Source organism: Oncorhynchus masou, chromosome 11 (genome assembly GCF_036934945.1).
Source record: "Oncorhynchus masou masou isolate Uvic2021 chromosome 11, UVic_Omas_1.1, whole genome shotgun sequence".
Lineage (NCBI taxonomy): Eukaryota > Metazoa > Chordata > Actinopteri > Salmoniformes > Salmonidae > Oncorhynchus > Oncorhynchus masou.
This window is the reverse complement of record NC_088222.1, coordinates 18,019,744-18,033,578: the sequence shown is the minus strand read 5'-3', so window position 1 is coordinate 18,033,578 and position 13,835 is coordinate 18,019,744.

Sequence of the window (13,835 nt, the reverse complement as noted above, 5' to 3'; positions counted from 1 at the left end):
GTCAAACACAAGTTAATCCCAGTCAGACATCCATACAGTCAGTCAGAACACGACACACTGTTAGTCACTCTGTGGATGGTGAGGATGATGATGAGGATGATGATGCATTCACAGTGTCTCACATATGCAGAGGCATCTGTCAGGGAAACTAACAGCAGTAACACTGTCCCTCCTCTACCCAGCCCTGAGCTGCAGCTGTCACTCCTACACAGACAGAACCACAATCCATTCCAAAAGATGAATGAAGCTGCCTGCCTCTCTTCTCTCTCGCTCTCTCTCACGCACAAATGCACGCACGCACACACACATACCCTGCATCTCTCTTCCTGTCAATCCAGAGGGCCCATCCATTCCCCAAGGTGTCGGCCATCGTTGTCTGGCCTATCTGTTTCCCCAGCAACCACGTCCCTTGCTGTCAGCTGTGAGGGACTACCTTCTGTCTGTCTGCTTTGTCTTCTACTGGATTAAGGAGGACATAGTACAGCTTGATGGTGTTTGATGATTGTTCTTTGTTTGTGTGTATAGGGGTGGATGCGTATGGGGAGAGAGACTGTGTGTGTGTGTGCGTGTTGGGGGGGATGTGTGTGTGTGTGTGTGTGTGTATGGAGTGTGTGGGTGTACAATATCCAAAATAGACATGATTTTCCCTACGATCAAAGGAAGTACTTAACAAATAGCCCCATTGGCACCAAGTCATATTTATTACATTATCATTGCCATAGAAATACCTCTTCCCCAAACTGATTGGTCAGTCGGACACAGTGACTGAACTGTAAGCCCATAAGCCCAGAGCAGCCTGCCATGCATAGGCAATATGGAGATCATTCGCATTATTTTACATACCAATATCTCATGTAATGTAGGCAGCGATTGCTGGGAGTCTATTTTGCCGTCATGGATAATTCAGGATGCGAGCAGACCGTGCATATGGAGATCCTTTGTAGGGGGCTGAGGAGGATTTGGAGATTGCTCAATTCACCCCTCATTCAGCCTCCTCTCCACTCCTCACTCCCCACTGTAATAGCACAGGCCTCGCTTCCAAGCCGTAATAAGGAAATGTTGTATACCGGTACCTCCATCCATCCCTCCAGGGCTGCAGTCATGTCTAAGTTTATGGTCACTAACCCTGGCATGTCCAGTATTGCCATTACCACTGTGCAGCCAAGACTGAGTGAGTGTGTACGCTCTCACAAGCTAAAGCAATGCTTTCTACTTATTTGTCTCCCCCCCTCTCTCTCACAGAATGGCCATCTAAATGAAAGCATGTCAGCCCTGCTTAGGCCTGCGTAGCTCTAATGGTGAATCCTCATTATTAATTTCCTTAGAGACTCTGCTTTTCAACATGGCTGCAACTGTAGAAAGGCCTGTCATGCCGTTCCACTGTCTGTCCATGGTTTGGCATGCAGATAGCTGGCTCCACATTCCATGTGTGTGTGTGTGTATGTGTGTGTGTGTGTGTGTGTGCTGTGACATGGCAGACATCCCAGGACTGATTACCATTGTCATGGAAGTAGATCAGAGTTGGACAGAACAGTCAGGAGGGAGGAGCATTACAACCAACATTCAGTGTTCTGTGTTCTTAGTGGACAGTGTGAGCCATAGAAATAGAATGACTACTATGCACATACCGGCCACAGAACCTTGATTACAATCGGAATGTCCATTCTAATGTAGTTCTATGTTGGGAGCAGAGGCAGGGGAACAGATTCTGTGTCTAATGGTTTCTGGCAGCAATGGGCCCTTAGTCCTGTTCACTGGAGCCGCAACATCCCCCCAGGGATACACCGGCTGTTAGAGCTACCCCTCCTCTATATTCTATCACTCTATCGCTCCTGTCCTCCCTTTGTTACACAGGTCATTAAAAAGAAGAAAGTTTTGCATATATCTGATGTACTCTTATAGCTAGACTACATATCCTCTATATCCCCTCAAATCCTATACCCATCCATCTTTTTAATAGGAAATTATTTTCAACCAAACTCTATGGAGTCCAATTTTCAGGGTAGAAGTTCTAAATTGGGATTTATATGTTTTAGTATTTATGTAATCTTGGGAATCACATATGAGTAGTTGAACTGTTTTCTTGTCTTGGGCTAAGGTTTTGCTAGGGTTAGGCTGGGGTGTGGACATCAAGCTAAGGTTAAGGTTTTGACTAGGGTTAGGCTGGGGTGTGGACATGAAGCTAAGGTAAGGGTAGGGGTTAGGGTTTTGGCTAGTTTGGGTTGAGTAGGGGTGTAGACATGAAGCTAGGGTTAGGGTGGTGTTTAGGGTTTTGGATAGTAGTCTATTAGTTCACCAAGACACAAAGAGGAGAGGGAGGAGGAGAGAGGGTAGGAGGAGAGGTGGGGAGGAGGATAGGTATGGGGGCGAAAAGGAGGAGGAGCGTGAAAGGGGAAACGGGTGAGGAGACCTCTCGGGACAGGATGCATCACTTTGAAGTGCATTCTGGGATAGCTTGCTGCATTCTGGGATAGCAGTGCAGCCAGACGTTTCACATATCCCATATCAGCTACATAAACTATAAACAGTGGTCTCTCGCTCTCTCTCATATAAAATGTTAATTTGACTACTGAGACTTGTCAACTGCTGGAAAATATATATCTTGTCAGTTGATCTTCCTTGTGTTTCTCAACATGTTACAATCATTCTTTTGTCCGAGAGGCAGCAAATGTCCTTTATCTTTCAGACAGAGTGTTCCTGTGTTCTTCATGCCCGGCCTGCCATATTGCTTCTTGTCATTTATTTCAATATGGCCACTTCATGGTTAGATGATAAAGCCATTATCTGAGCTATTCAATATCTGTCACACACCGTCACCATACGGGTAGCAATTAATTTTCTCCCGTGATGATGCAGGAGCCATCCCCTGAACACAGATGACATTTCTTTGTCAATTTTTATTTGAAAATATATATTTCACCAAATGGGCGTGCCATTCAGATTGTCACGCAGGGCCACGCTCAGAACCTATGTGAATCTCTGTCAGTGGAGCACAGAGCTGTCACAATAGGAATCAATGAGATGGTGTGATGGTGACAAACTGCTGGGGATGACAGCAAAAAGAGGGGGGACTGGGAGGAAGAGATGTGTGCGAGTAGTGTGTTTGTAGTGGGGAATCTGTCATGAACGTTACCATCACCAGATGCTATTATATTGCCACATTAATAAATTAAGCAAGAAGGCACGAGGGGATGTGGTATATGGCCAATATACAGTGGGGCAAAAAAGTATTTAAATCAAAATCAAATCAAATTTTATTTGTCACATACACATGTTAATGCGAGTGTAGCGAAATGATTGTGCTTCCAGTTCCGACAATGCAGTAATAACCAACAAGTAATCTAACTAACAATTCCAAAACTAATTTCTTATACACAGTGTAAGGGGATAAAGAATATGTACAAAAATATATGAATGAGTGATGGTGCAGAGCAGCATAGGCAAGATACAGTAGATGGTATCGAGTACAGTATATACATATGAGATGAGTATGTAAACAAAGTGGCATAGTTAAAGTGGCTAGTGATACATGTATTACATAAGGATGCAGTAGATGATAGAGTACAGTATATACGTATACATATGAGATGAATAATGTAGGGTATGTAAACATTATATTAGGTAGCATTGTTTAAAGTGGCTAGTGATATATTTTACATCCTTTCCCATCAATTCCCATTATTGAAGTGGCTGGAGTTGAGTCAGTGTGTTGGCAGCAGCCACTCAATGTTAGTGGTTGCTGTTTAACAGTCTGATGGCCTTGAGATAGTAGCTGTTTTTCTGTCTCTCGGTCCCAGCTTTGATGCACCTGTACTGACCTCACCTTCTGGATGATAGCGGGGTGAACAGGCAGTGGCTCGGGTGGGTGTTGTCCTTGATGATCTTTATGGCCTTCCTGTAACATCGGGTGGTGTAGGTGTCCTGGAGGGCAGGTAGTTTGCCCCCGGTGATACGTTGTGCAGACCTCACTACCCTCTGGAGAGCCTTACGGTTATGGGCGGAGCAGTTGCCGTACCAGGCGGTGATACAGCCCGCCAGGATGCTCTCGATTGTGCATCTGTAGAAGTTTGTGAGTGCTTTTGGTGACAAGCCGAATTTCTTCAGCCTCCTGAGGTTGAAGAGGCGCTGCTGCGCCTTCTTCACGATGCTGTCTGTGTGAGTGGACCAATTCAGTTTGTCTGTGATGTGTATGCCGAGGAACTTAAAACTTACTACCCTCTCCACTACTGTTCCATCGATGTGGATAGGGGGGTGTTCCCTCTGCTGTTTCCTGAAGTCCACAATAATCTCCTTAGTTTTGTTGACGTTGAGTGTGAGGTTATTGTCCTGACACCACACTCCGAGGGCCCTCACCTCCTCCCTGTAGGCCATCTCGTCGTTGTTGGTAATCAAGCCTACCACTGTTAGTCAGCCACCAATTGTGCAAGTTCTCCCACTTAAAAAATGAGAGAGGCCTGTAATTTTCATCATAGGTACACTTCAACTATGACAGACAAAATGAGAAGAAAAAAATCCAGAGAAACACATTGTAGGATTTTTAATGAATTTATTTGCAAATTATGGTGGAAAATAAGTATTTGGTCACCTACAAACAAACAAGATTTCTGGCTCTCACAGACCTGTAACTTCTTCTTTAAGAGGATCCTCTGTCCTCCACTCGTTACCTGTATTAATGGCACCTGTTTGAACTTGCTATCAGTATAAAAGACACCTGTCCACAACCTCAAACAGTCACACTCCAAACTCCACTATGGCCAAGACCAAAGAGCTGTCAAAGGACACCAGAAACAAAACTGTAGACCTGCACCAGGCTGGGAAGACTGAATCTGAAATAAGGTAAGCAGCTTGGTTTGAAGAAATCAACTGTGGGAGCAATTATTAGGAAATGGAAGACATACAAGACCACTGATAATCTCCCTCGATCTAGGGCTCCACGCAAGATCTCACCCTGTAGGGTCAAAATGATCACAAGAACGGTGAACAAAAATCCCAGAACCGCACGGGGGGACCTAGTGAATGACCTGCAGAGAGCTGGGACCAATGTAACAAAGCCTACCATCAGTAACACACTAAGCCGCCAGTGACTCAAATCCTGCAGTGCCAGACGTGTCCCCCTGCTTAAGCCAGTACATTGGGAGAATGTCATATGGTCAGATGAAACCAAAATATAACTTTTTGGTAAAAACTCAACTCGTCAGGTTTGGAGGACAAAGAATGCTGAGTTGCATCCAAAGAACACCATACCATACATGTGAAGCATGGGGGTGGAAACATCATGCTTTGGGGCTGTTTTTCTGCAAAGGGACCAGGCCGTCTGATCCGTGTAGAGGAAAGAATGAATGGGGCCATGTATTGTGAGATTTTGAGTGAAAACCTCCTTCCATCAGCAAGGGCATTGAAGATGAAACGTGGCTAGGTCTTTCAGCATGACAACGATCCCAAACACACTGCCCGGGCAACGAAGGAGTGGCTTCGAAAGAAGCATTTGAAGGTCCTGGAGTGGCCTAGCCAGTCTCCAGATCTCAACCCCATAGAAAATCTTTGGAGGGAGTTGAAAGTCTGTGTTGCCCAGCAACAGCCCCAAAACATCACTGCTCTAGAGGAGATCTGCATGGAGGAATGGGCCAAAATACCAGCAACAGTGTGTGAAAACCTTGTGAAGACTTACAGAAAACGTTTGACCTCTGTCATTGCCAACAAAGGGTATATAACAAAGTATTGAGATAAACTTTTGTTATTGTCCAAATACTTATTTTCCACCATAATTGACAAATAAATAAATAAATGTGATTTTCTGGATTTTTTTTCTCATTTTGTCTGTCATAGTTGAAGTGTACCTATGATGAAAATTACAGGCCTCTCTCATCTTTTTAAGTAGGAGAACTTGCACAATTGGTGGCTGACTAAATAATTTTTTGCCCCACTGTACCACGGCTAAGGGCTGTTCTTAGGCACAACGCATCGCGGAGTGCCTGGATACAGCCCTTTGCCATGGTATATTGGCCATATACCAAAAAAGAACATATGCCTTATAGCTATTATAAACTGGTTACCAACATAATTATAACAGTAAAACAAACGTTTTGTCATACCCGTGGTATAAGATCAGATATACCACAACTTGCAGCCAATCAGCATTCAGGGCTCGAACCACTCAGTTTATAACATTAAATAGATACAGGTATATTGAAGAAATTATTTTGTGTTCAGTCAGCCTGTGAAGGGTTCCAACCAGGTTTCAAAAAAGTTGGGGTGGCAGGTAGCCTAGTGGTTAGAGCGTTGGGCCAGTAACTGAAAGATCGAAACCCTGAGCTGACAGGGTAAAAATCTGTCATTCTACCCCTGAACAAGGCAGTGTTCCTAAGCCGTCATTGTAAATAAGAATTTGTTCTTATTTAAATAAAGATGAAATAATCAAACTTTATTTGACATCTCTGGTCAAGTTGTCTTAGACTAAAGAGTACTTCTCTCATGCAAAACTCAGTCAAATCAAATCAAATCAAATTGTATTTGTCACATGCGCCGAATACAACAGACCTTACCGTGAAATGCTAACTTACAAGCCCTTAACCAACAATGCAGTTTTAAGAAAATATTTACTAAATAAACAAAAGTTTTTTTTTAAGTAAAACAATAAAATAACAATAACGAGGCCATATACAGGGGATACCGGTACAGAATCAATGTGCGGGTATGGTTAGTCAAGGTCATTTGTACATGTAGGTAGGGGTAAAGTGACTATGCATAGATAATACACAGCGAGTAGCAGCAGTGTAAAAACAAAGGGGGAGGGTCAATGCAAATAGTCCAGGTGGCCATTTGATCCATTGTTCAGAAGTCTTATGGATTGGGGGTAGAAGCTGTTAAGGAGCCTTTTAAGGAGCCTTGAATTGGCGCTCTTGTACCTCTTGCCGTGCGGGAGCAGAGAGAACAGTCTGACTTGGGTGACTGGAGTCTTTGACAATTTTTTAGGCCTTCCTCTGACACCGCCTGGTACAGTAGACGATACAATACAGTAGGCCTGTATAACAGATGGCCCATTGAAAACTGTACTGCACTGACACCGCCTGGTATGACGATACAATACAGTAGGCCTGTATACAGATGGGCCAATGAAAACTGCAAATGGTCCTCTCAGCTGAACAAGATCACATTCTCACATCTTACAGCGGTAGAACGCTTCTTGATTGCTCCCAGATCCTCGGCGAGCATGCATCCACAAAGCTGCTGGGGAGGCGACTGCTTTCTTGATGAGATATGCATGGTGTGTATTCAGCGCAAAATATGTCACCTCCGTCTCACTCCGAACAGCGTTCTTGCGATCTGTCTTTATTAAAAACGTATGTGTTGTTGTGTTAGGAAACGTCAGCATAGCAAACTTCAGACCGATTAAGAAGAAATCAAAGTGCAGACCGTCACTGAGGAATAATTCATTACCTTTTCAAGTGCATTCGGTTGCCACAAACTCACATAACACAGAGAAGCGTCGCTATTGGAGTGTGGAAGAGTCTGTGCTGGCAACGTCACACACATCCCACAGCTCCATGTGCATTATAAGAATCAGGACTCAAACAAAGTTACACTCATAAAACAAGTCATGATAAATAACACACAGAACCTCAAACTAATGCACCGGGTATGAAAACACATGAATAAAACAATGAAATAGGGAAAAGGGAGACAACGGCACATCCAACATGAGGTCTATGGGAGGATAGCGGTTACACAACAGAGTTACAGAGACCTGAGTTTATGATTAAAAAAGCAGAAGTCTGTAATCCAAGTTAAAAGATGATCTCCAAAGAATGACTGACGATCAGACAGAGGGCCGTCAACCCATGGCCTGTCTGTCTCTCTGTATTTATGGCTAATGGGCTTCTCAGGGCCTTGTCCTCGGAGTCAGAGAGTCACCCATGAATTACATATACCCAGATTAAAGATGGCCACCTACTGTAATTAATAACCAACCAGCTCCCTACCTCTCCTCTTAGCAGAACCAGGAAGTGATGAAGTGCACTGAACCATCTGGTGCCACTGGCTTCCTGCAGTTGCAGTGCATGACCTACAGAGGATGCTCCTAACCACACTGACTGATTTCCCCACACAAATGCACACACACACACACACACACACACACACACACACACACACACACACACACACACACACACACACACACACACACACACACACACACACACACACACACACACACACACACACACACACACACACACACACACACACACACACACACACACACGCACGCACACACACAGCTCCTCAAAGGTTTTCTACACTACAGAGGGGCCTTCATACCAAGTGAAAAAGTGCTGACCACAGATGTAAATGCAGCACCAGTCATATGGTAAGAAAACAGTAGAATTGAATTGTGAGCCATGGCAAAGTGATAAGGGTTTTCAATTTGTTGCCAATGGCTTGGCAGTTGGCACTGAAATGTTCTGTTTCAGACAAAGCCAGACTATAAATAGTCACACAACAGACACCACTCGTCAGGTAGGCTATGCACACATGCTATTTCAACTCATCAAGTTCCTTCCTTCCTCTCTCTACCTCTCCCCCCTCCTTCCTGCTCTGTCCGCCTACCCCATCTATCTAAATCTCGTCAAGCCCGCTGTGAATATGCACAGCTCATCTTACATGAGATCCATCTATCTCCTGCTATACAACCGTCCCTCCCATTCATATCCACAGCACATTAAAGAGAATAGAATATCAATCTAACATGACGACTGTAATCCTATGAATCCACCTATCTCTCCCCAGGCAGTCCCCAAGGAGGAGCATATAGAATCCAGAGAAATATCATTCTAATTATATTATAAATATGATAGAATGTCTAGAATACTCAGGGAATCTCTCCCTCCTGTACTGTAGATCCAAGGTTGATTTGATGACACTGTGAACAGAGCCCACGGCAGGTGTGCTTGTAGGCATTAGCATGTATGGTTAGCCCTGACAGCACTACCCAAGATGGATATTACAGATAGAGGGAGGAGAGATGGATTTTATTCTACTGAGGATCTCTATTGAGAAAGTATAATGTCCTCTTCATGTGGTGCAGCAGCCATTTTCCAACTCCTCTCTAGCGGAACCAGACACACTCCACAATTGGCATGACAGTTTCTGCTTTTAAATGATTTATAGTTTTAAGTGGTAGGAAGAGACCTGTTGTAGTAAAGTTTACATGACACCCGGGAGAATGTTCTGGACTTTATTCTAGACTATTGCTTGACAAGGGAAGGTTTTGGGGGGGACAGGATTGAGATATTGCAAACTGTCAGTGTTGCTAAATGCAGAAAGGCAGCCAGAGCCATCTACCTTCGAGAGTTTTCTGGTGACTCAGTATGTAATAAAAAGCAACAGTATGTTACCGGGTATATTGTAGTAGACATTCATATACAGATGTAGGATCTTCTTTTGACCTATATGTTACAGCAGAATAATCCTACAGCAACAGGATTTTAAAATGTTGTCCATAATGTTGCTTGACTGGTGATTAGGTTATTAGCTGGCCAAAAGTAGGCTACATGAAAAGTGAAATGCTGTGTGATCAACTTAAGATCCTACATCATGTTGAAGAAATTGCCACAATACGCCACTTCATGCAGAAACCAATGACATCAGTATATCTCAGTGGAACATCAGTCTTCAGTCTCCCAGGGGACAGCTCCTGTTGATCCAGTCTGCAGGTGAAAAGGTTTCTGACGTGCTGATCTGTTCACTCTGTGTTCATCTATGCTGCTCACGTTTGGGCCCAGGCTCAGCTCAGCTCAGCTAACCCTCCAAAATGTAATCGCTGGCCGGGGCAGGCAGAGAGGTTGTCATGGAAACACAGCCCCCCATCCACCATCTTTTATTTGGATTGAGGCCAAGGTTGTGAATATGATTAGCTTCCTCTCCTTTCTTTCCCCCATGTTTTTACCAGTGCTGCTCCTCTCCTCGTTGCTCCTCTCCTCGTTGCTCCTCTCCTCGTTGCGCCTCTCCTCGTTGCTCCTCTCCTCGTTGCTCCTCTCCTCTCTGCTCCTCCTCTCCTTGTTGCTCCTCTCCTCGTTGCTCCTCTCCTCTCCTCATTGCTCCTCTCCTTATTGCTCCTCTCCTCGTTGCTCCTCTCCTCTCCTCTCCGCTCCTCTTCTAAGTTCTGAAATTGTGCTGAATGAGGACAAAGAGTCTTCTCGTCCTGAAATAGGATGCTATGCACTTGTAAAAAATGGGACTTCTGTTAATGTGACTCCGTGCAGCCAATGGCAATGTGCGCTTTAGGTAAAATGCTGGGAGCATTTGACAGCTCTAACGCAGTTCTACCTCTATCAAAACAACCGCTATGCGGATGTTGGCTAAAGCGGATCTGATTGAAAGGAACACTTAAGTTACTTTACACTGTGACACATGCACACACACACACTATACTGGCCGTGGCTGCAGTGTGAACCGTGGTGTCTAGACATCCATTAGCAGCCAGGTCTTAAAACACAGGATCAATACCATCCCAGAGAGTCATAATGACCCAATTACCATCTGGAGGTTTGTCAAGGCCACCTCTCGGGAGAAAGCTGTGCATGTGTGTCTGTCTGTGTGTGTGTGTGTTTGTTTCACTGCAAGTCACTGACGAAGACTGGGAAATGCCACACATACACACAACGAGCCCAGGAGAAACCCCATACATTTTGATCATTGTGTGTGTGAGTTCACCTTCTCCCATTCCCCACCACACAGTGGCATTTCAGAGGAAATGGTGGACTGGCAGACCAATACAATCCCGTTTCTGTTGTTGTGTCCTTGTATATGGTTCTGACAATGTGGTTCACACTTAGATGCATGCTAATGTTATGACGTCCTATAATGATATTTACGTGTGCTTCTAAAGGTTAGTGGGTGAACCACAACCTAAGGGGAATAGGTTAGATCACATACAGAACCAGGTTACATCCCATACAGAACCAGGTTACATCATATACAGAACCATGTTACATCCCATACAGAACCAGGTTACATCCCATACAGAACCAGGTTACATCATATACAGAACCAGGTTACATCCCATACAGAACCAGGTTACATCATATACAGAACCATGTTACATCATATACAGAACCATGTTACATCATATACAGAACCATGTTACATCCCATACAGAACCAGGTTACATCATATACAGAACCAGGTTACATCATATACAGAACCAGGTTACATCTCATACAGAATCAGGTTACATCCCATACAGAACCAGGTTACATCCCATACAGAACCAGGTTACATCATATACAGAACCAGGTTACATCACATACAGAACCAGGTTACATCATATACAGAACCATGTTACATCATATACAGAACCATGTTACATCATATACAGAACCATGTTACATCCCATACAGAACCAGGTTACATCATATACAGAACCAGGTTACATCCCATACAGAACCAGGTTACATCATATACAGAACCAGGTTACATCATATACAGAACCAGGTTACGTCACATACAGAACCAGGTTACATCATATACAGAACCATGTTACATCCCATACAGAACCAGGTTACATCATATACAGAACCAGGTTACATTCCATACAGAACCAGGTTACATTCCATACAGAACCAGGTTACATCATATACAGAACCATTTCACATTCCATTCAGAACCAGGTTACATCATTTAGAGAACGAGGTTACATTCCATACAGAACCAGGTTACATCATATACAGAACCATGTTACATCATATACAGAACCATGTTACATCATATACAGAACCATGTTACATCATATACAGAACCATGTTACATTCCATACAGAACCAGGTTACATCCCATACAGAACCATGTTACATCATATACAGAACCATGTCACATTCCATTCAGAACCAGGTTACATCATTTAGAGAACAAGGTTACATTCCATACAGAACCAGGTTACATCATATACAGAACCATGTTACATCCCTTACAGAACCAGGTTACATCATATACAGAACCATGTTACATCATATACAGAACCATGTTACATTCCATACAGAACCAGGTTACATCATATACAGAACTATGTTACATTCCATACAGAACCAGGTTACATCATATACAGAACCATGTTACATCCCATAAAGAAACATGTTACATCATATACAGAACCATGTTACATTCCATACAGAACCAGGTTACATCATATACAGAACCAGGTTACGTCATATACAGAACCATGTTACATCCCATACAGAACCAGGTTACATTATATACAGAACCAGGTTACATTCAATATAGAACCAGGTTACATCATTTACAGAAACAGGTTACATTCCATACAGAACCAGATTACATCACATACAGAACCAGGTTACATTGCATACAGAACTAGGTTACATCCCATACAGAACCAGGTTACATCATATACAGAACCAAGTTACATCACATACAGAACCAGGTTATATCCAAAACAGAACCAGGTTACATCATATAAAGAACCAGGTTACATCATATACAGAAGCAGATTATATCACATACAGAACCAGGTTACATTGCATACAGAACAAGGTTACATCCCATAGAGAACCAGGTTACATCATATACAGAACCAGGTTACATCCCATACAGAACCAGGTTACATCATATACAGAACTATGTTACATTCCATACAGAACCAGGTTACATCATATACAGAACCATGTTACATCCCATAAAGAAACATGTTACATCATATACAGAACCATGTTACATTCCATACAGAACCAGGTTACATCATATACAGAACCAGGTTACGTCATATACAGAACCATGTTACATCCCATACAGAACCAGGTTACATTATATACAGAACCAGGTTACATTCAATATAGAACCAGGTTACATCATTTACAGAAACAGGTTACATTCCATACAGAACCAGATTACATCACATACAGAACCAGGTTACATTGCATACAGAACTAGGTTACATCCCATACAGAACCAGGTTACATCATATACAGAACCAAGTTACATCACATACAGAACCAGGTTATATCCAAAACAGAACCAGGTTACATCATATAAAGAACCAGGTTACATCATATACAGAAGCAGATTATATCACATACAGAACCAGGTTACATTGCATACAGAACCAGGTTACATCCCATAGAGAACCAGGTTACATCATATACAGAACCAGGTTACATCCCATACAGAACAAGATTACATCACATACAGAACCAGGTTATATCCAAAACAGAACCAGGTTACATCACATACAGAACCAGGTTATATCCAAAACAGAACCAGGTTACATCACATACAGAACCAGGTTATATCCAAAACAGAACCAGGTTACATCACATACAGAACCAGGTTATATCCAAAGCAGAACCAGGTTACATCATATACAGAACCAGATTATATCACATACAGAACCAGATAACATCACATACAGAACCAGGTTATATCCAAAACAGAACCAGGTTACATCATCGTGCATAACCAGGTTACATCAAATGCAGAACCAGGTTACATCACCATGCAGAACCAGGTTACATCACTATGCAGAACCAGGTTACATCACCATGCCCAACCAGGTTACATCAGATACAGAACCATGTTACATCCCATGCAGAACCAGGTTACATCCCATACAGAACCAGGTTACATCCCAGACAGAACCAGGTTACATCCCATACAGAACCAGGTTACATCACATACAGAACCAGGTTATATCCAAAACAGAACCAGGTTACATCCCATAAAGAACCAGGTTACATCCCATACAGAACCAGGTTACATCATATGCAGAAACAGGTTACATCATATACAGAACCAGGTTACATCCCCATGCAGAACCAGGTTAC